The 20,665-nt window shown below is 37.9% G+C and overlaps 1 protein-coding gene across 50 annotated transcripts in view; it reads left to right on the forward strand.

Moving 5' to 3' along the window:
- LOC129023809 (ras-related protein Rab-40A-like) overlaps positions 1-20,665 on the forward strand; it is a 194,516-nt gene that overhangs the window by 134,997 nt on the left and 38,854 nt on the right. For 24 of the 50 annotated variants that reach the window (XR_010125408.1, XR_010125410.1, XR_010125407.1 and 21 more), the window contains one exon: positions 1,714-19,433. The exons of 1 other annotated variant lie outside the window; for it this stretch is intronic. The gene's annotated coding sequence lies outside the window, so the exon portion shown is untranslated. Of the gene's footprint in view, positions 1-1,713; positions 19,434-20,665 lie in introns of those variants that run through there. 25 more of the 50 variants (XR_010125409.1, XR_010125377.1, XR_010125395.1 and 22 more) reach the window with 2 other exon arrangements.

Raw genomic sequence — 20,665 nt, forward strand, 5'->3', positions numbered from 1 at the left:
TCAACATATAAAACTTTCATAGGTGAGTCAAACACACTTTAAAGTCTTCTCTTATTACCTCAGCTGCCTTCTTTCCCACAGGTGACCATGATGCAGAATTTAGGTTTTACGTTTTTAAGACATTTTTCTATAATTTTATTACATATGCATATATCTGTAAGTGAAATATGGTATTGTTTTCTGACATGGTTTCATCTCTAAATACCTGGCTACCTCATGAAATAGGAGGAAGGAAGAAACATGAGGAGAACAAACACACATTCGCATCTTAATAGAGGGACCTACCATATATGCCTATTTGTCATTTATACTGTCTTTCAGACTCACTGAAGCAGACACACCCATTTTCTCAGTTTTTATGCTGTGGGGAGCTCCAACAAAATCTGCAGATACTATTTTCCAAGCGTCTTTATTCCCTGATGAATTCAAAATCTTAGAGTTTCCCTGAAGCTAACTAGCCTAAAATAATATCTCAGTGTATCCTGACATGAAATACCTTCCATTTGTCCAGACCTAATTTTCTATCTTTCATCCAAACTGTAATTCATGTAGGCTTACCCTGTCTATCTGGAATCTAAACTGGGTCATGCTGGTGAAAGAAGATAGTGATTCCCTGAGTTGATTTTCATGTGTCCAGGCTACTACCCAAATCCATTGATTAGTTCAGGGATGCATGTCATTTAGAGCTTGATCTGATTTTGTATCACAATTGCTCAGCATGAGTATATTTTGCTTTCCATTTGTTATTTTTGATTGCACAAGGAAGGTATTTCAAAAGAGTTTTAATTCGTATGTGTTAATTGATGATCCTGGGGGCAGAATCCATAGTGTAATGGGATAAAGAGTCAGTGAAAAGTGGAGAGTATTAACAAGGAATGTGTAAAACTCTTTGTGGAACTTTGAATTTGAAGAAGAGCGAATCCAGTGGGGGAGGACACATACACATACACACATACATACACACACACACACACACACACACACACACAGAGAGAGAGAGAGTGCTGGAGGGAGAGCGCCAGAGAGAGAGAGGGAGAGAGGGAGAGGAGTGGTATCTCTATCATGTGGTTGAATAGGTGATGAGAGGTCCAAGGAGGGATTTTTGAAAATCATCAATTTTTTGAAACCTGATCAAGTTTAAAAATTAATGAGAAGAACCATCTCATCTCAGATTTAAGCAATGAAGTCACCCATATATTAATTTCCTTTCTTTCCCGGTTAATTTGACTTTAGAGTTCATGAGGTACCTCCAATGGAATAGCGTGAATTCTGGGCTCTGTAAATATTTAGTTGTTAGCTAATTAAAAACTGGATAATTGTGTGTTGTATTAGTCTGTTCTCATGCTGCTAATAAAGACATAACTGAGACTAGGTAATTTAGAAACGAAAGAGGTTTAATTGACTTACAGTTCCACATGGCTGGGGAGGCCCCACAATCATAGCAGAAGGCAAAAACACATCTTACATGGTGGCAGGCAAGAGAGCTTGTGCAGGGAAACTCCCATTTATAAAACTATCAGATCTTGTGAGACTTATTCACTACTATGAGAACAGTATGGTGTAAACTGCCCTCATGATTCAATTATCTCCACCTCGCCCCGTACTTGACATGTGGTGATTATTACAATTCAAGGTGAGATTTGGGTGGGGACACAGCCAAACTCTATCATGTGTCAAAGACTTGCTAGTAACTATTGGATTTTTGTCTCTAAGGGAGGCAGCAGATGACCGAAAACCTGGAGTGATGTGGCTGAATACCGCATGATCCGAAGACTGCACTGGTGGCTGCGGTATGGGTCCAAATTTTTCCTTAACAAAAACAAAAAAAGAGCCCAAAACCATACTGACCAGTCCAGGAACAGCCATTAGGCAAACACAACTTTTTGCTACCCTGGTGTTACCGATTTCTGAGCTCAACAGGTGAATTCAAAGATATGCATGTCTTTCCAGCATGGGCAGCTGGATTTGGGTCAGCTCAGGGGCATGATGTTGAACAGCTCTTATGAGCTTCTGATAGTGCCCAGAAGTACAGAAACAACTGTCTACAAATCTTTGAACTCAAGGCATATCACAGGGACCTTTGCTTTCTTCAACTAGATATCTGTTTTCTCATAAAGAGAAACAATGAGAAATGGTTTTTCACAATGCCTCGTTAGCCCTGAGGCTCAGCCATCCCCTAGTGCTGTGTCCCAACATTTAAAGTTCATTGAAGTCCCACTCTATGCCATATAGTCTGGACAGGTTTTCTCATTTACCCCTCAGGACAGCACTGTAAGGATGGTGTGGTCAGTCCCATTTCATAGATGACCAAACTCAGGCTTTCAGAGCCTAAGTCACTTCTCCAGATAGGTGGTAGGATTGAAATGAGGTTCTATCCCTCATCATCCATAGACAGCCCTGAGTAGCCTCCCTTTTAGAAGATGGGCTTCCAGGGCTTGAGAAATGGTCAGATTCCACCCCCATGCTATTGTGGACCAATGCGTCCTCACTCCACAACCCCTCTGGGTGATGAAGAAGATAGAGAAGATGAAATCCCACCATTTATGGCAAGAGACCTGGGTGTAGGGCCACATGAGTTGGTTGCTTCTCGAAGTGGTGAGTGGGCTCAGGTAGAAACTCAAGTGTTGGCCTTCGGACAGGTGAGCTGAAGAGAAGGAAAGTAACATACACTAAACTACTGTAAGCAAATGCACTTTATATTTCATCTCCTTTAATCTTAACTGCTATTCAAGGTACCTATCGCTTTGACCATTATTCAAATCAGGGTACTTTAGGAAAGTTTATGTAAAGCAGGGAATAAACTCTTTTCTCTCCAGATCAGCAGCTAACTCTAGAATTACTTTTAAGTATGTTTAAGTATTTTTCCATTTTTGTCTTGATATCTCCAGGACTCTCAATGCTTGAATTTTTCTCAAGGCCGACAGTACACACGCCCTAAGGTGTTCTTCACTAGTATTTTCTTTTTAAATTACAATCTGTATATATCTTATTCATATTATTGAAGTTGAAAACACATTCTAAATGAAAATAACACTAAGAATGTCTATAAAATAACGGGGAAACATTTTCAAACTACATCTCAGATGTTGGATTAGTATCCATAATTTATAGGGCAAACTCAGTAACAAAACAGTTGGCAACTAATTTTGACATAGAATTCCAATAGATATAGACATGAACAATGAACTTGTTGATTATGCTAAAACTATAAGAACTAATACGATACTAATATAAATCCTCAGAAGAATATTAAGTGGAAAGGACAACTTGCAAAAGGAGATGATTAATGTGATTGCACTTTTTGGCAAAGATTACATGCATGTGTAGGTGAACATAGTCATGTGCACCTCATCCACAGAAACATGTCTGGAAAGTGTGCACCATTCTATGGACAACAGACCTTTTGGGTCAGGAGGTAGGAGTTGAGCTAGTGAGAGGTGAAGATTAATTACAATTCATATATGTGCTTTTGTATATTGTCTGAAATTTGGTATTCAGGAATAAAAGTATTTTGATGAATATTTAGACACAACATACTTTTGCACAGATTGACAAAAGTAATGTGTATTATGTTCATTAATTTGAAATAGCTGTTACTGTATTCTATTTAATGGTGAAAGAAGTAGTTAAGTAGAAGGACACAAAACAAGTCTCAACAAATTTAAAAAATCAAAATCATATCAAGTATGTTCTCAGACAAAAATGGAATAAAAGTAGAAATCAATAACAAGAGGAACCTGGTAAACTGTACAAATATGTGGAAAATAAACAAACAGCATGCTCCAGAATGACCACTGAGTCAAGAAAAAAAAATATGGAGGAAATCAAAAAGTTATTTGAAACAAATGAAAATGGAAACACAACATACCAAAATCTATGGGATACAGCAAAAGCAGTGCTAAGAGAAAAATTTGTAGCAATAGATGCCTACATCAAAAAAGTCAAAAGATTCCAAATAATCAATCTGACTGTTCACCTCAAGGAACTAAAAAAGGAAAAAAAAACCAAATCCCAAATGAGTAGAAGGAAGGAAACAGTAAAGGTCAGAGCCAAACTAAACAAAATAGAAACTAAAAATATACAAAATTTTAATGAAACAAAAAGTTAGATTTCTGAAAAAATAAAAAATTGATAAACCATCAGCTAGACTAACCAAGAAAAAAGAGAGAAGACACAAATAAACAACATCAGAAATGAAAAAGGAGACACTACAACTGATAACATGGAAATACAAATAATCATCAGAGACAATTATAAACAATTATATACCACCAAATTGGAAAGCCTAGAGGAAATAGATAAATTCCTGAACGTATACCACCTACCAAGATTGAATCAGGAAGAAATAGAAAACCTGAACAGACCAATAGTAAGTAATGAGATTGAATCAGTGATAAAAATTTTCCAACAGAGAAAAGTCCAGACCTGGATGGTTTCTCTGATGAATTCTACCAAACCTTCAAAGGAGAACTAACACAAGTTATATTCAAACTACTGAAAAAAAATTGAAGAGGAGAGAATTCTCCCTAACTCATTTTATGAGGGCAGCGTTATTATGATATTAAAAACCAGACAAGGACTCAACAACAACAACAAAAAACTACGGGCCAATAACCCTGATGAAAATAGATGCAAAAGTTCTCAACAAAATACTAGCAACCTGACTCCAACAGCACATCAAAAAGATAATATGCCATGATCAAGTGGGATTTACACCAGGGATGCAAAGATGGTTCAACATATGCAAATCAACAAACATAATACATTACATCAACAGAATGAAGGACAGAAACCATATGATTATCTCAACCAATCCATAAAAAGCATTTGATAAAATTCATCATCCCTTCATGATAAAAACTCTCAAGAAACTAGGCATCAAAAGAACGTACCTCAAAATAATAAAAACCATATATGATAAACTCAGAGCCAACATCATAATGAATGGGGAAAAGCTGAAACCATTTCATCTAAGAACTGGAACAAGACAAGGGTCTTGTTTTTTCACCTTCCTCACTACTATTCAACATAGTACTGGAAGACCTAGCCAGAGCAATCAGACAAGAGAAATAACAGATATCCAAGTTGGATATCTTTACATTTGTTCCTCTTTGCAAATGATACAATTTTTTATCTGGAAAAACCTAATGACTCCATCAAAACTCTCCCAAATTTGATAAATACAATATAGTTGTAGGATAGAACATCAATATACAAAAATCAGTAGTGTTTGTATGCACCAATGACGAAATAGCTGATGATGAAATAGCGGAGAAAGAAATTAAAAAGGCATGCCTACTTGAAATAGCTACCAAAAAAAACCTAGGAATAAATTTAACCAAGCAGGTGAAAGACCTCTACAAGGAAAACTACAAAACACTGATGAAAGAAATTGAAGAGGACAAAAGCAAATGGAAAGATATCCTATGCTCATGGCCTGGAAGAATTAATATAATTAAAATGACCATACTGTCAAAGGTAATCTGCAGATTCAATGCAATCCTTATCAAAGTACCAATGACATTTTTCGCAGAAATAGAAAAAACAATCCTAAAATTGATATGCAACCACAAAGGAACCTGGATAACCAAACCAATCCAGACCAAAAAGAACAAAGCTGGAGGCATCACACTACTTGACTTCAAAATATATTACAAGGCTTTAGTAATCAAAACAGCATGGTATTGGTATGAAAACAGACACAAAGACCAATGGAACAGAATAGAGAACGCAGAAATAAATCCACATGTTTACAGACAAAACTGATTTTCAACAAAGGCACCAAGAACGTACATTGGAGAAAGGACATCCTCCTCAATAAATGGTATTGGGAAAATTGGATATGCATATGCAGAAGAATGAAACTGCATCTCTGTCTCTCATCATATACAGACATCAACTCAAGATCAATAAAAGACTTAAATGTAAGATCTGAAACTATAAAAATACTAGACAAAAACCTGGGGGAAACACTTTAGTACATTGGTCTAGGCAAAGATTTTATGGCTAAGACCTTAAAAGCACAGACAACAAAACCGAAAATAGGCAAATGACCAATCTGTATGTCCACCACAGAGTCCAGGGCCTTTCCTCTGCAATACCTTGTCAGCGTCAGTACTTTCTTCATTCCTCTGTAGCCTTTCTCACCGCCCTATACTTGGGGAGTCTAAATGGCACTACTTTATGAGTGTCTGTAGGGCAATACTTATCAAGGCCTACATAGGCACACACCCTTTGTGCTAGCTTTTCCTTTTATATGTTTATCTTCAGGACTTAGTGAAGAATGTTGATTAAGATCTGGTTACAGGTACTGCCATCCTGATATTTCCCTTTTTTCACTTTTGGGCTTGAATTTAGAAAGGGAGACGAAATGAGATGCAAAGACACAAGCCAGAAGGAAGTAAAGGGAAATGTGGTTGTCAGCACACACATACACTCACACTCTCTCTCTCTCTCACACACACACACACACACACTCCTACCTCAACCAGGTTCTGTTATCACAATACTACAATTCTCTCAACATAGTTGTTGGGCTCCAAGGGGACCCATTCAGCTCACCAGAGCAAATAGCCATGGGAACTCTGCCCTGGATTACACCCACTACCAGTGCGCAGACTCTGAAAAGATGCTATCCATGTCGTGTAGATAATAGGGAATATTGGAACACTCTATATAATATGGGGTTGTGAAAATTGATTATGTCACATCCACAGTATGAAATTTCAGAAGAGAGCAAAAATGAGTTATATTGAAACAATGATGAGAGATGATTTTTTTTGCCTATCAGATTAGTAAAGATTCACATTATTTCTAATATGGGCAGAAAGGAACTTTCATACTGGAATATTAGTAGTATAATACTTTTATTAAAAGTATTTTGATTTCAGATAAATGCATGGGGGCAAGATGGCAGATAGGAGGCAGGACTAGCTTGCAGCTCCTGCTGAGATGAACAGAGCAGCATGTGGAGACTCATACTGTAAACCTTTGCTCCAAGAAGTACTGCAGGAACATACCAGGAAAGCTGAGAGAATCCACAGACCCTTTGAAGAAACTGGATCACTGTTGCAGGCCCCCTGAGTTGCTGAAAAACTGTGAGTCTGCTTGCTTTGTCAGTGGGGAAGCTGGTGGTCTGGGACAAGTTCTCAGCCCTGGTCCCTGGTTGCCCTAAAATAGACTCAGTGCTGTTATAGGGCACAGTGGGAATGACACCAGCCTTTAGGGCTGCAGGCTGTGTGGGAGCAGGGTGAGGCCCATGACTGCAGACTTTCCCCCACTTGCTGGCAAACTGTATGATTCAGCAGAAGCAGCCATAATCCCCCTGGGAATATAACTCCATTGGACCAGACACCACACCCCCATCCCCCACAGCAGTCACAGCAAGCCACACCCAAGGAGAGGCTGAGCTCAGCCATGCCTATCCCTGCCCCTACCTGGTGGTCTTTCTCTATCCACCCTGGTAGCCAAAGACCAAGGTCATAATCTCTTGGGAGTTCTATGGCCCTGCCCACCACCTGAGAAATCTGAATACTTAACCAGCTGTTCCTAGGGAAAGTTGGCATCCTCTCTGCAGGACCACAACTGATGTACTCTTGAAAGCACCACCTCCTAGCTGGAGGCCAACCAACACAAAACTAGTGCACTAAACCAAAATACAACCAAGGACCCTTACAGAGTCCACTTCACTCCCCTGCTACCTCCACTGGCTGCAAAACCTGAAGATGGATCACATCACAGGACTCTTTGCAGACACTCCCCAGTACCAGCCCGGAGCCCAGTAGCTCCACTGGGTGGCTAGACCCAGAAGAGCAAAAACAATCATGACAATTTAGCCCTCAGGAAGCCCCATTTATAGGGGAAGGGGGAGAACACCACATCAAGGGAGCACCCCATGGGACAAAAGAATCTGAACAGCAGCTCTTGAATTCCAGATCTTCCCTCTGACATAGTCTACCCAAATGAGAAAGAGCAAGAAAAAAATTTCTGCTAATACGACAAAACAAGTTTCTTTAACACCCCCAAAAGATTGCACCAGCTCACCAGCAATGGATCCAAACCAAGATGAAATGTTGAAATAGCCAGAAAAAGAATTCAGAAGGTTGATTATTAAGCTAATAAAAGAGGCAGCAGAGAAAGATGAAGTCCAACTTAAATAAATCAAAAACGTGATGCAGGATATGAAAGGAAAATTATTCAGTGAAACAGCATAAATAAAAAAAAAACAATTACAATTTCAAGAAATCAGGAGCACATATAGAGAAATGCAAAATGCACTGGAAAGTCTCAGCAATAGAATCGAACAAGCAGAAGAAAGAACTTCAGAGCTCAAAGACAAGGCTTTCAAATTAACCCAATCCATCAAAGACAAAGAAAAAAGAATTTTAGGCCGGGTGCGGTGGCTCACGCCTGTAATCCCAGCACTTTGGGAGGCCAAGGCAGGTGGATCACGAGGTCAGGAGATCGAGACCATCCTGGCGAACATGGTGAAACCCTGTTTCTACTAAAAATACAAAAAAAAAAAAAAAATTAGCTGGACATAATGGCAGGTGCCTGTAGTCCCAGCTACTCAGGAGGCTGAGGCAGGAGAATGGCGTGAACCCGGGAGGCGGAGCTTGCAGTGAGCCAAGATCGCGCCACTGCACTGTAGCCTGGGCGACAGAGCAAAACTCCGTCTCAAAAAAAAAAAAAAGAATTTTTAAAAAAATGACTAAAGCATCCAAGAAGTTTGGGACTATGTTAAATGTCCAAACCTAAGAATAATTAGTGTTCCTAAGGAAGAAGAGAAATCTAAAAGTTTGGAAAACATATTTGAGGGAATAATCAAAGAAAACTTCCCTGGCCTTGCTAGAGATCTGGACAAATACAAGAAGTTCAAAGAACACCCGGGAAAACTAGGCACATAGTCATCAAGTTATCTAAAGTCAAGACAAAGGAAAGAATCCTAAGAGCTATGAAGCAAAAGCATCAGGTAATCTATAAAGGAAAACCTATCAGATTAACAGCAGATTTCTCAGCAGAAACCCTACAAGCTAGAATGAATTCGGGTCCTATTTTTAGCCTCCTTAAGCAAAACAATTATTAGCCACGAATTTTGTATCCAGAGAGAAACTAAGCTTCATAAATGAAGGAAAGATAGTCTTTCCCAGACAAACAAATGCTGAGAGAATTCACTACTACCAAGCCAGCAGTACAAGAACTGCTAAAAAGAGCTCTAAATATTAAAATAAATCCTCAAAATATACCAAAATAGAATCTCCCTAAAGCATAAATCTCACAGGACCTATATGACAGTAACACAATGCAATATATATATATATACACACACACACACACATACAGGCAACAAATAGCACAATGAATAAAATAGTACCTCACATCTCAATGCTAACATTGAATGTAAATAGCCTAAATGCTCCACTCCAGAATGGCAGAATGGATAAGAATTCACCAACCTAGTTTCTGCTGTCTTCAGGAGATTCACGTAACACATAAGGACTCACATAAACTTAAGGTAAAGGGATAGAAAAATACATTCCATGCAAATGGACACCAAAAGTGAGCAAGAGTAGCTATTCTCACATCAGACAAAACAAACTTTAAGGCAACAGCAGTTAAAAAAGACAGAGGGACATTATATAATGATAAAAGGACTAGTCCAAAAGGAAAATATCACAATTCTGAATATATATACACCTAACACTGGACCTTTCGATTTATAAAACAGTTACTACTAGACCTAAGAAATGAAATAAACGGCAACACAATAAAAGTGGGAGGCTTTAATACTTCACTGACAGCACTAGACAGGTCATCAAGACAGAAAGTCAACAAAGAAACAATGTACTTAAACTATACCTTATAACAAATGGACTTAACAGATATTTACAGAACAGTCTACCCAACAACTACAGAATATATATTCTATTCATCAGTACATGGAACATTCTCCGAGATAGACCACATGATAGGCCACAGAACAAGTCTCAGTAAATTTAAGAAAATCAAAATTATATCGAGTACTCTCTCAGACTACAATGGAATAAAATTGGATATCAACTCCAAAAGGAACCTTAAAAACCATGCAAATATATGGAAATTAAATAACTGGCTCCTGAATGATCGTCGTATCAACAATGAAATCAAGATGGAAATTTAAAAATTCTTTGAATTGAAAGATTATAGTGACACAACCTATCAAAACCTCTGGAATACAGCAAAAGCAGTGCTAACAGGATAGTTCATAGCATTGAATGCCTACATCAAAAAGTCTGAAAGAGCACAAATAGACAATCTAAGATCATACCTCATGGAACTAGGGAAAGAAGAACAATCTAAACCCAAACCCAGGAGAAGAAAAGAAATAACGAAGATCAGAGCAGAACTAAATGAAATTGAAACAAAAACAATACAAAAGATAAATGAAACAAAAAGCTGGTTCTTTGAAAAGATAAATAAAACTGATAGACCATTAGCAAGATTAACCAAGAAGAGAGAAGTTTCAAATAAGCTCAATTAGAAATGAAATGGGAGATATTACAACTGATATCACAGAAATACAAAAGATTATTCAAGGCTACTATGAACACCTTTATGTGCATAAACTAGAAAACCTACAGGAGATGGATAAATTCCTGGAAATATACAACCCTCCTAGATTAAACCAAGAAGATATAGAATCTCTGAACAGACCAATAACAAGCAATGAGATTGAAATAGTAATACAAAGATTGCCAATAACTAAAAAAGTTCAGAACCAGACAGATTCACAGCTGAATTCTATCAGACATTCAAAGAATTGGTACCAATCCTATTGACACTATTCCAAAAGATAGAAAAAGAGAGAATCCTCCCCCAAATCATTCTATGAAGCCAGTTTCGCCATAGTATCAAAACCAGGGAAGGACATAACGAAAAAGAAAGCTACAGACCAATATCCCTGATGAACATAGATGCAAAAATCCTCAAGAAAATACTAGTGAACCAAATTCAACAACATATCAAAAAGAAAATCCACCATGATCAATTGGGTTTCATGCCATTGATGCAGGGATGATTTAAGATACACAAGTAATAAATGTGATAGAGGGCATACACAGATTTAAAACAAAAATCACACGATCATCGCAATAGATGCAGAAAAAAGCATTTGACAAAATCCAGCATCCCTTTATTATTAAAACCCTCAGCAAAATCGGCATAAAGGGGACATACCTTAGAGTAATAAAAGCCATCTACAACACAAACAAAGGGAAACACATACCATGCTCATGGATGGGTACATATGGAACCAGAAAAGAGCCCAAATAGCCAAAGCAAGACAGAAAAAAAAAAAAAAGTTAGGCGCGTAGACCAATGGAACAGAATAGAGAACCCAAAAATAAAGCCAAATACAGCCAACTGATCTTTAACAAAGCAAACAAAAACATAAAGTGGAGAAAGGACACCCTATTCAACAAATGGTGCTGGGATAATTGGCAAGCCACATGTAGAAGAATGAAACTGGATCCTCATCTCTCACCTTATACAAAAATCAACTCAAGATGGATCAAAGACTTAAATCTAACACCTGAAACCGTAAAGATTCTAGAAGATAATATTAGAAAAACCCTTCTAGACATTGGCTTAGGCAAAGACTTCATGACCAAGAACCCAAAAGCAAATGCAACAAAAACAAGCATAAATAGATGGGACTTAATTAAACTACAAAGCTTCTGCACAGCAAAAGATATAATCAGCAGAGTTAACAGACAACTTACAGAGTGGGAGAAAATCTTCACAATCTGTACATCCGACAAAGGACTATTATCCAGAATCTACAAATAACTCAAATCAACAAGAAAAAACAAAACAAAACAAAACAAAGTAAAAATATCAAAAAGTGGGCTAAGGGCATGAATAGACAATTCTCAAAAGAAAATATACAAATGGCCAGCAAGCATATGGAAAAATGCTCAACATCACTAGTGATCAGGGAAATGCATATCAAAACCACAATGCAACACCATCTTATAACTGCAAGAATGGCCATAATAAAAAAATTTAAAAAAATAGATGTCTGAGTAGGTGGGGTGAAAAGGGAACACTTTTACACTGCTGGTGGGAGTGTAAACTAATACAACCTCTGTGGAAAACAGTGTGGAGATTCCTTAAAGAACTAAAAGTAGATCTCTCGTTTGATCCAGCAATCCCACTACTGGGTATCTACCCAGAGGAAAAGAAGTCATTATACAAAAAAGATACTTGCACACGCATGTTTATAGCAGCACAATTGCAATTGCAAAAATATGGAACCAACCCAAATGCTCATCAATCAATGAGTGGATAAAGAAAATGTGAGATATATATATATGAATACTACTAAGCCATAAAAAAAAAAGAAATAATAGCATTCGCAGCAACCTGGATGGAATTGGAGATTATTATTCTAAGTGAAGTAACTCAGGAATGGAAAACCAAACAGCGTATGTTCTCACTCATGTGGGAGCTAAGCTATGAGGACGCAAAGGCATAAGAATGATACATTGGTCTTTGGGGACTCAGGGGAAGCAGTGGGGAGTGTTGAGGGATAAAAGACTATACATTGGGTACAGGGTACACTGCTTGGGTGAAGGGTGTGCCAAAATCTCAGAAATCACCGCTAAAGAACTTATTCATGTAAACAAACACCACCTGTTCCCCAAAAACCTATTGAGATTAAAAAAACATTAAAAAAAGTAAAAGTATTTTGATTTCATCATCTTAATATAAAATTTTTAAGTGTCTGGGGTTTAAAGATACTCTTTCAAAAACTTATAAAGAAATTATTACTGAAATATTTGTGCATATGAGCAAGAGTGTTATATACACCATTGTCTGTAATAGAAACTATGGTAAGGGAACTAAATTTTCACCACTAGGTTACTGTGGAAATAAACTTTAGGATATCATATAAATGAAACACCAGGTCCATAAAAAATATTGATATTATGTTGTAATTTCAAATGTTATCATAGAAATCTATTTCCATGAAAAGATAGTAATAAAGATGTAAAGAGGGTTTACAAAGATAACAAGTATCCTGGATCCCTTTTTTCTTATATAGGTCTCTATTTATCCAGGGGTCAAAGAATAAAAATTAAAATATTTTGTCTTCCTCTCACATAGAGCTCTCTTCTCAGCACAGTAAAAGGCAGCAATTTTTGTCTGGAGTCCTTCCCCTATACACTGGGAATGCTCACTTTTCCACCAAGATTTCCAGAAAGCTTTATAGGATGGGCTTGGGCCACAATCTCTCCTTCCCACCTTCCTGTTCAGCAGTGTTCTAGCTGCAATGCAGATTTGTGTTGGGAAAGGGCACCACGGCACCACCATTATCAAACTTTTCAGCAAAGAAGTGTCCGCAAGGGGCAAAAACTACAATACCTCCTTACGACCCACCTTATGAACCCAGGTACAGAATGATTCTGTCAGAAAGATACTGATGTATTTAAAAGAAGACGGAAAAAAAAAATAAACTGCAGAACATCCTTGGCTATCCTAGGCGGGCAGCCATAGGGCGGTGCGGGGCAGTGGGTGGTGACAGAGAGAGGATGAGGGCACAGGAGCAGGGTCTGGGCAGCTGTGTCCATAGTGTCCTGAAAAGGGAATGACAGAGAGAAGGTGGGAGGAAATCTGGGAAGCCTGTATAGGGGTGGGGAAATGGAGGAGGGTGAATGCCCTGCTGTCTGAAAAGGACCCCCCCACCCCGCCACCCTCCTACAATGTGGACACTGCAACCTGCACCAGGGAGGGAAGTGAAAAATCAATGAATGCAATGTAGATTTGGGGTCAACAGATAATGGAACTGTTTTCATATGCACGTGAATTTTCCAAACAACCACCAAAAACTTGTAATATTTGTTACTCTATGCAAAATAAGCTGCTTTTAATTTAAAAACAAAAATTGAGATAGCTATGATGTGCCTTCTGGTGGCTAGAGCCAAGGTTGCAGCTTTGAGAGTAGACCAGGTTGCGGGGCAGGCAGGGTTCAGCATAGGGAAGGGAGGGATGGAGTTGGGAGCTTGATTAATGGGATCAGCCTTATTCCAATCCTGCCATTTATCTGGGGAAGTGACTTAGGCTCTCTGAGCCTGAACTTAGTCACCTGTGAAATGTGACTGACTATACCAGAGCTGTCCTGAGGGGTAAATGAGAAAAACTGCCCAGAGTATATGGCATAGTGTGGAACTTTAGTGGTCTTTAAATGTTGAGACACAGGAGTAGGGGTTGGCAGAGCCTCAGGGCTAAGGAGGCAGTGTGAAAAATCATTTCTTACTGTTTCCCCTTTTGAGAAAAATACACATCTAGTTGAAGAAAGCAAATGTCCCTGTGATATACCTTGAGTGGAAAGATTTATAGACAGCTGTTTCTCTAGTTCTTGGGTGTTATCAGAAGCTCATAAGAGCTGTTCAGCATCAAGTCCCTGAGCTGACCCAAATTCAGTTCCTCATGCTGGGAAGATAGGCATGTCTTTGAACTCACCTGGTAATCTCAGTGATAGATAACACCAGGTAAGCAAAGTGTGGAGTTTGCCTAATGGTTGTTCCTGGACTGTTTGGTATATTAATATATTATAGGAAAGCAGGGTGCGGTGGCTCATGCCTGTAATCCCAGCACCATGGGAGGCTGAGGTGGGCAGATCACTTGAGGTCAGGAGTTCGAGACCAGCCTGGCCAACATGGCAAAACTCTGTCTCTACTAAAAATACAAAAAGTAGCCGGGCATGGTGACGCACACCTGTAATCCCAGCTACTCAGGATGCTGAGGCAGGAGAATCGCTTGAACCCAGGAGGTGGAGGTTGCAGTGAGCTGAGATGGGGCCACTGCACTCCAGTCTGGGTGACAGAGTGAAACACTGTCTCAAAAAAAAAAAAAAAAAGATATATATATACACACACACACACACATATATAAAAAATAGGAAACACACACACACACACACACACACACACACACACATATATATATAAAAAATAGGAAAATTCTAGACTGTTTCACAGCCACCAGGGCAGTGACCCTCAGATTATGCATTATCCAGCCACATCACAGCAGTATTTTAACCATCTTCTACCTCTTGAAACACAAAAATCCAAGTTACTACCATTTCTATACACACAATTGTCCATTCCTTCATTCATTAATAACTAAATATATATTAAGCTCAATACCTATATAACTAAAGGCATCTCATGATCTCTAAAATGGAAGTAATAGAGTAAGAATGAAAATAATATATCGCTAACTTCAAAGGTTAGTTTTAAGATGGTATGCTCCTTCACATTAATTTTTAAACTTGATCAACTTTTAAGAAATGAAAGATTTTCAAAAATTCCTCTGGGACCCCTCAATACACATTTAGCCACAGGATTGATATCTCTCCTCTCCTCTGCCCTCCCCTCTCCTCCCCTCCCCTCCCCTCCCCTCCCCTCCTCTCCCCTCCCCTCCCCTCCCCTCCCCTCCTCTCTCTCTCTCTCTCTGTCTCCTGCCCCCTCCACCTCTATGTCCTATCTCTGGGTCTCTCTCTTCTCCTTCAAATTTAAACTACCTAAAAGAGCTTTCTCCATTCCTTGTTAACATTCTTCACTTCCTACTGCCTGCTTATCCCACCTAATTAGCCAAGCAGTGACTGCCACAGAGACAGGAAAGTGGGATGGTCTTCATGAAATCACCCAGAGTTCAGCATTAAAGCTTCAGTGGGGAATGGGGAGGATAAGGAGAGGGGAACCCTGACACAGTGGGATTCGGGGTAGAAGTATAGTCATAGTCTCATTCAGCCCAGGGTCCCAGGAGCAATCAACAAATGTGACTTAATACACCACGTTTTCATTACCTATGTATCCACTGATGAACTTTTAGGTCGATTCCACATCTTGACTATGATGTATAATTACACAAGTACCTTCCTTATGTAATTAAAAGTAATAAAAGGAAAATATACACATGCCCAGCACTTGTAATAGACATCAAATCAAGTTCTAAATGGAATGCATCCCTATACCATCTAAGGGATTTGGGCAGTAGTCTGAACACATGAAAACTAACTCCCAGAAAATACTGTCTTCTTTCAGCAGGATGGTCTAGATTAGTTCTGGATATAAAGGACAGGCCTAAATTAGTAACAGTTTGAAAGAAAGGTAGAAAATTAGCCCCAGACAAATGAGAAAATGTGCATTCAAGATACACTGAGATTGTTTTAGGCAAGTTAGCCACAGGAAAACTGAGACATTGAACATATCAGATAAAAGAAGAGTTTGAAAATAGTAACTGTAGAATGTTTTACTGCTCTCTATAGCATATAAACTGAGACCTGGGTGTGTCTGTTTTAGTAGTCTAAAAGATAATACACACGACTTGGAGACGTATATATATAGCAGGTCCCACTGTTGAGATATGAATGCATGTTTGTTCTCCTCAGGTTTCTTACTTCCTTTTCTTCAATGAGGTAGCCAGGTATTTAGAGAGAAAACCATGCTACAAAACAATATTATATTTTACATACAGGTATGTACATGTGTAATAAAACTATAAGGTAATGCCTTAAAAATGAAAAATCCAAATTCTGTATAGTGATTATCTCTGGGGAAGTAGGAGGCTAATACAATCAGACTTCAATGTGACTATCAATTGCCTGTATACTATTTTATATGTTAGCATGGGTACATAGAAAGTTCTCACATTCTATAATTTTTGTATGTCTGAACTATTTTATAACAAATACTGTTTCTATGAGCAAAAATTCTGACTTTTAAAAAGCTCCATGCTAATTTATAAATTGTGGAAAGCATAGTCAAGTCCAGAAATAAATAAATAATCCCTGACCCCTCCCACTTATTAATTTTTGATAATGTGTCCTTTTTGTATAGTTCCTCCCACTTTGTTCTCTATGCAGGCATACTTAATATATATCCATTACATATGGGTTTCATTTGTCTTGAGACTCAACATTTCCTAAAGATCATAAAACCAGTAATTAAGTATGCTGAAATATTGTACTCACTCTGACTCCAAGGCTCATGTCCTTAACCCCTGAGAATGCCAATCTTTTCCTGTGAAAGGGGTGAGGCCAGATCAGGGGAGCTGACTTCTCATGGTCTTTTTTACACAAAGATAAATCTGCTATTGAGGACCCAGGTCTCCTGATTTCAGTCTGTTGTACAGCAGATTCATCTTCATGTTCTGTTACTCTATGCTGTCTGCTTTCTGGTCCTCAAGAGGCTGCTATTTCGGTGTCCAAATAGAAGGTGAAAGAAGATGGCACAAAAGAACATCAAATTAAAAGTAATTTGCTTAGGATAATGGCCTCAAGCTCCATCCATGTTGCTGCAAAGGACATGATCTCATTCTTTTTTATGGATCTGTAGTATTCCATGGTGTATGTGTACCACATTTTCTTTATCCAGTCCACTGTTGATGGGCATCTAGGTTGATTCCATGTCTTTGCTATTGTGAATAGTGCTGTGATAAACATACACATGCATGTGTCTTTATGGTAGAACGATTTATATTCATTTGGGAATATACTCAGTAATGAGATTTCTGGGTTGAATTGTAGTTCTATTTTAAGTTCCTTGGGAAATCTCTAGACTGCTTTCCACAGTGGCTGAACTAATATACATTCCTACCAGCAATGTATAAGCATCCCCTTTTCACTGTAAGCTCACCAACATCTGTTACTTTTTGACTTTTGCATAATAGACATTTTGACTGTTGTGAGATGGTATCTTATTGTGGTTTCGATTTGCATTTCCCTAATGATTAGTGATATTGAGCATTTTTTCATATGCTTGTAGGTCGTGTGTATATCTTCTTTTGAGTAGTGTCTGTTCATGTCCTTTGCCCATTTTTTAATGGGGTTGTTTTTCTGCTTGTTGATTTAGTTCCTTATAGATCCTGGATATTAGACCTTTGGAAGATGCATAGTTTACAGATGTTTTCTCCCATTCTGTAGGTTGTCTGTTTACTCTGTTGATAGTTTCTTTTGCTGTGCAGAAGCTCTTTAGTTTCATTAGGTCCTACTTGTCAATATTTGTTTTTACTACAGTTGCTTTTGGTGTCTTCATCATGAAGTCTTTGCCAGGGCTGATGTCTAGAATGGTATTTCCTAAGTTTTCTTCTAGGGTATTTATAGTTTTATGTTTTACATTTAAGTCTTTAATGCATTTTGAGTTGATTTTTGAAGGGTAAAGGTGAAGTTTCAATCTTCTGCATATGTCTAGCCAGTTATTCTAGCACCATTTATTGAATAGGAAGTCCTTTCCCCATTGCTTGTTATTGTTAACTTTGTTGAAGATCAGATGGTGTAGGTGTGTGGCTTTATTTCTGTGTTCTTTATTATGTTCCATTGGTCTGTGTGTCTGTTTTGTACCAGTACCATGCTGTTTTAATTACTATAGCCTTGTATTATAGTTTGAAGTCAGGTAGTGTGATCCTCCATCTTTGCACTTTTCACTTAGGATTGCTTTGGTTATTCGGGCTCTCTTTTGGTTCCAAGTGAATTTTAGAATTTTTATTCTAGTTCTGTGAAAAACATTGCTAGTAGTTTAATAGAATAGCATTGAATCTGTAAATTGCTTTGGGCAGCATGACCATTTTAACAATATTGATTCTTCCTATCCATGAGCATGGAATATTTTTTCACAATCTTAATTTTTAAGAGGGCAGAATTGAGAACAAAATGGATTTTAAAAGATAAAAAAGCACACCTAATAATAGTAAAGGTTAAAATTCACTAGGAATACATTATGTATTAATATTTGTGTGCCTAGTCACACAACAAAAATGTAGTTTTTTTGTTTATTTGTTTGTTTGGTTTTTTTTGTTTGTTTGTTTAGATGGAGTCTCACTCTGTCGCCCAGGCTGGAGTGCAGTGGCGCGATCTTGGCTCACTGCAACCTCTCCCTCCCGGGTTCAAGCAGTTCTCTGCCTCCGCCTCCTGAGTAGCTGGGATTACAGGTGCCTGCCACCATGCCCAGCTAATTTAGTAGAGATGGGGTTTCACCATCTTGGCCGGGCTGGTCTTGAACTCCTGACCTCAGGTGATCCACCCGCCTCGGCCTCCCAAAGTGTTGGGATTGCAGGTGTGAGCCACCGCACCCAGCCAAAAATGTAGTTTTATATAGGAAACCTGCAGAAGCAGCAATGAGATATATGAAAAATCATACTAATACCTGAGGCTGTTAAGCTTGGGCCCAAATGCAAATACAGATTAAAATTGTAGAATGCAATAAGAATAATGAAAATAAAAACAGAACATATCAGAATTTACAGCTAGAGCAGTGGTCAGATAATATTTTTATGCATTACATAGCTATATCAATAAAAAGGAATTGAACAATCAATTCAAAAAGCCAGATAAAGAACCACAACATAAACTAAAAGAATGCAGTTGAATAGTTAAAGGTTAAAACAGAAAAGAATGGGTTAAAAAGGCAAACTACAGTAGAATTTATATGTAAAAGTAAGGAAGATTTATTTGAGGAGATACCAAAAACATGAAAAGTCACTGGGTAAAGTATTCAAGAAAACTGAAGAAAACACAAATACACAATTTTGAAACAGAACGGTGACAAGGTCTTCAAAACAAAGGAAATTTCAAGTCTCTTAACTGAAAAATTTGCAGAATTCTATTCAAATACATTTGGAAACAGATGAAATCAGTAATTTTCTAGAAAAACACAACTTACCCAGACTGGCCTCAAGAGACACAAAAAGTCTTAACAGACCAATTGCATACAAGACATGGTGAATTTGGTTAAATTATCTGCCATCAAAAAGCACCAGACCCAGAGCTTTCCCAAAGAGAATTCTAGCAAAATTTTCAAGGTACGATAATACCAATACTATTTAAAATAGTCGAAGGGCATAGGGAATATATGAAACAATGAAGCAAGTACATAAAGTTGATTCTGAAACATGCCAAAAACTGCAGGAGAAATGAAATTACAGAATAATCTCATCACAGAATATGAACTAATGTTCTTAAATAAAATATTAGTAAACAAAAGAGGACATAAAATACAGGTCGTGACCTTATGGGGCTTTTACATATATAAACATGTTTCAATATCAATAAAACTATTACTATAATCTAGTATATTGATACAGCCAAGGAAATAGTTATATGATCACCTCCATATGCAGAAAGGTATTTAACAGCATCAGCATTCCACAAGACTAAAGATCCAGATTTTAAGCAAATAAATTAGAAGGTTAAAAAAAAAGTGCGATGGAACCCACTTTAGATTAAATGAAACGAAACATTTCAGAGTTAAATTAAAGAGAAATTAAATCAAAGAAATTACATTTAAAACCACAATTAGATACCACCATAGACCCACAAGAAATAAAAAAGATTGAAAATGCCAAGTGTTGGTGAGGATGTGGAGCAGTGGAACTCTCAACACTGCTGGTGGGAATACAGATTGGAACACTTTGAAAAACTGGCAGTATCTAGTGAGCTGATCATACATATACCTAACTCAGAAATGCCACTCAATCATATATGTCGAAGTAAAGTAAAAATAAATGTCCATCTAAAAGATATGTACAAGAATATTCAAAGCACCATTATTCATAGTAGGTCAAAATTTGCAAAATATATAAACCTTCATACCAGATACATATATTGTGAAATATCCATACAGGC

This window comes from Pongo pygmaeus, chromosome X, assembly GCF_028885625.2.
Source record: "Pongo pygmaeus isolate AG05252 chromosome X, NHGRI_mPonPyg2-v2.0_pri, whole genome shotgun sequence".
Classification (NCBI taxonomy): Eukaryota; Metazoa; Chordata; class Mammalia; order Primates; family Hominidae; genus Pongo; species Pongo pygmaeus.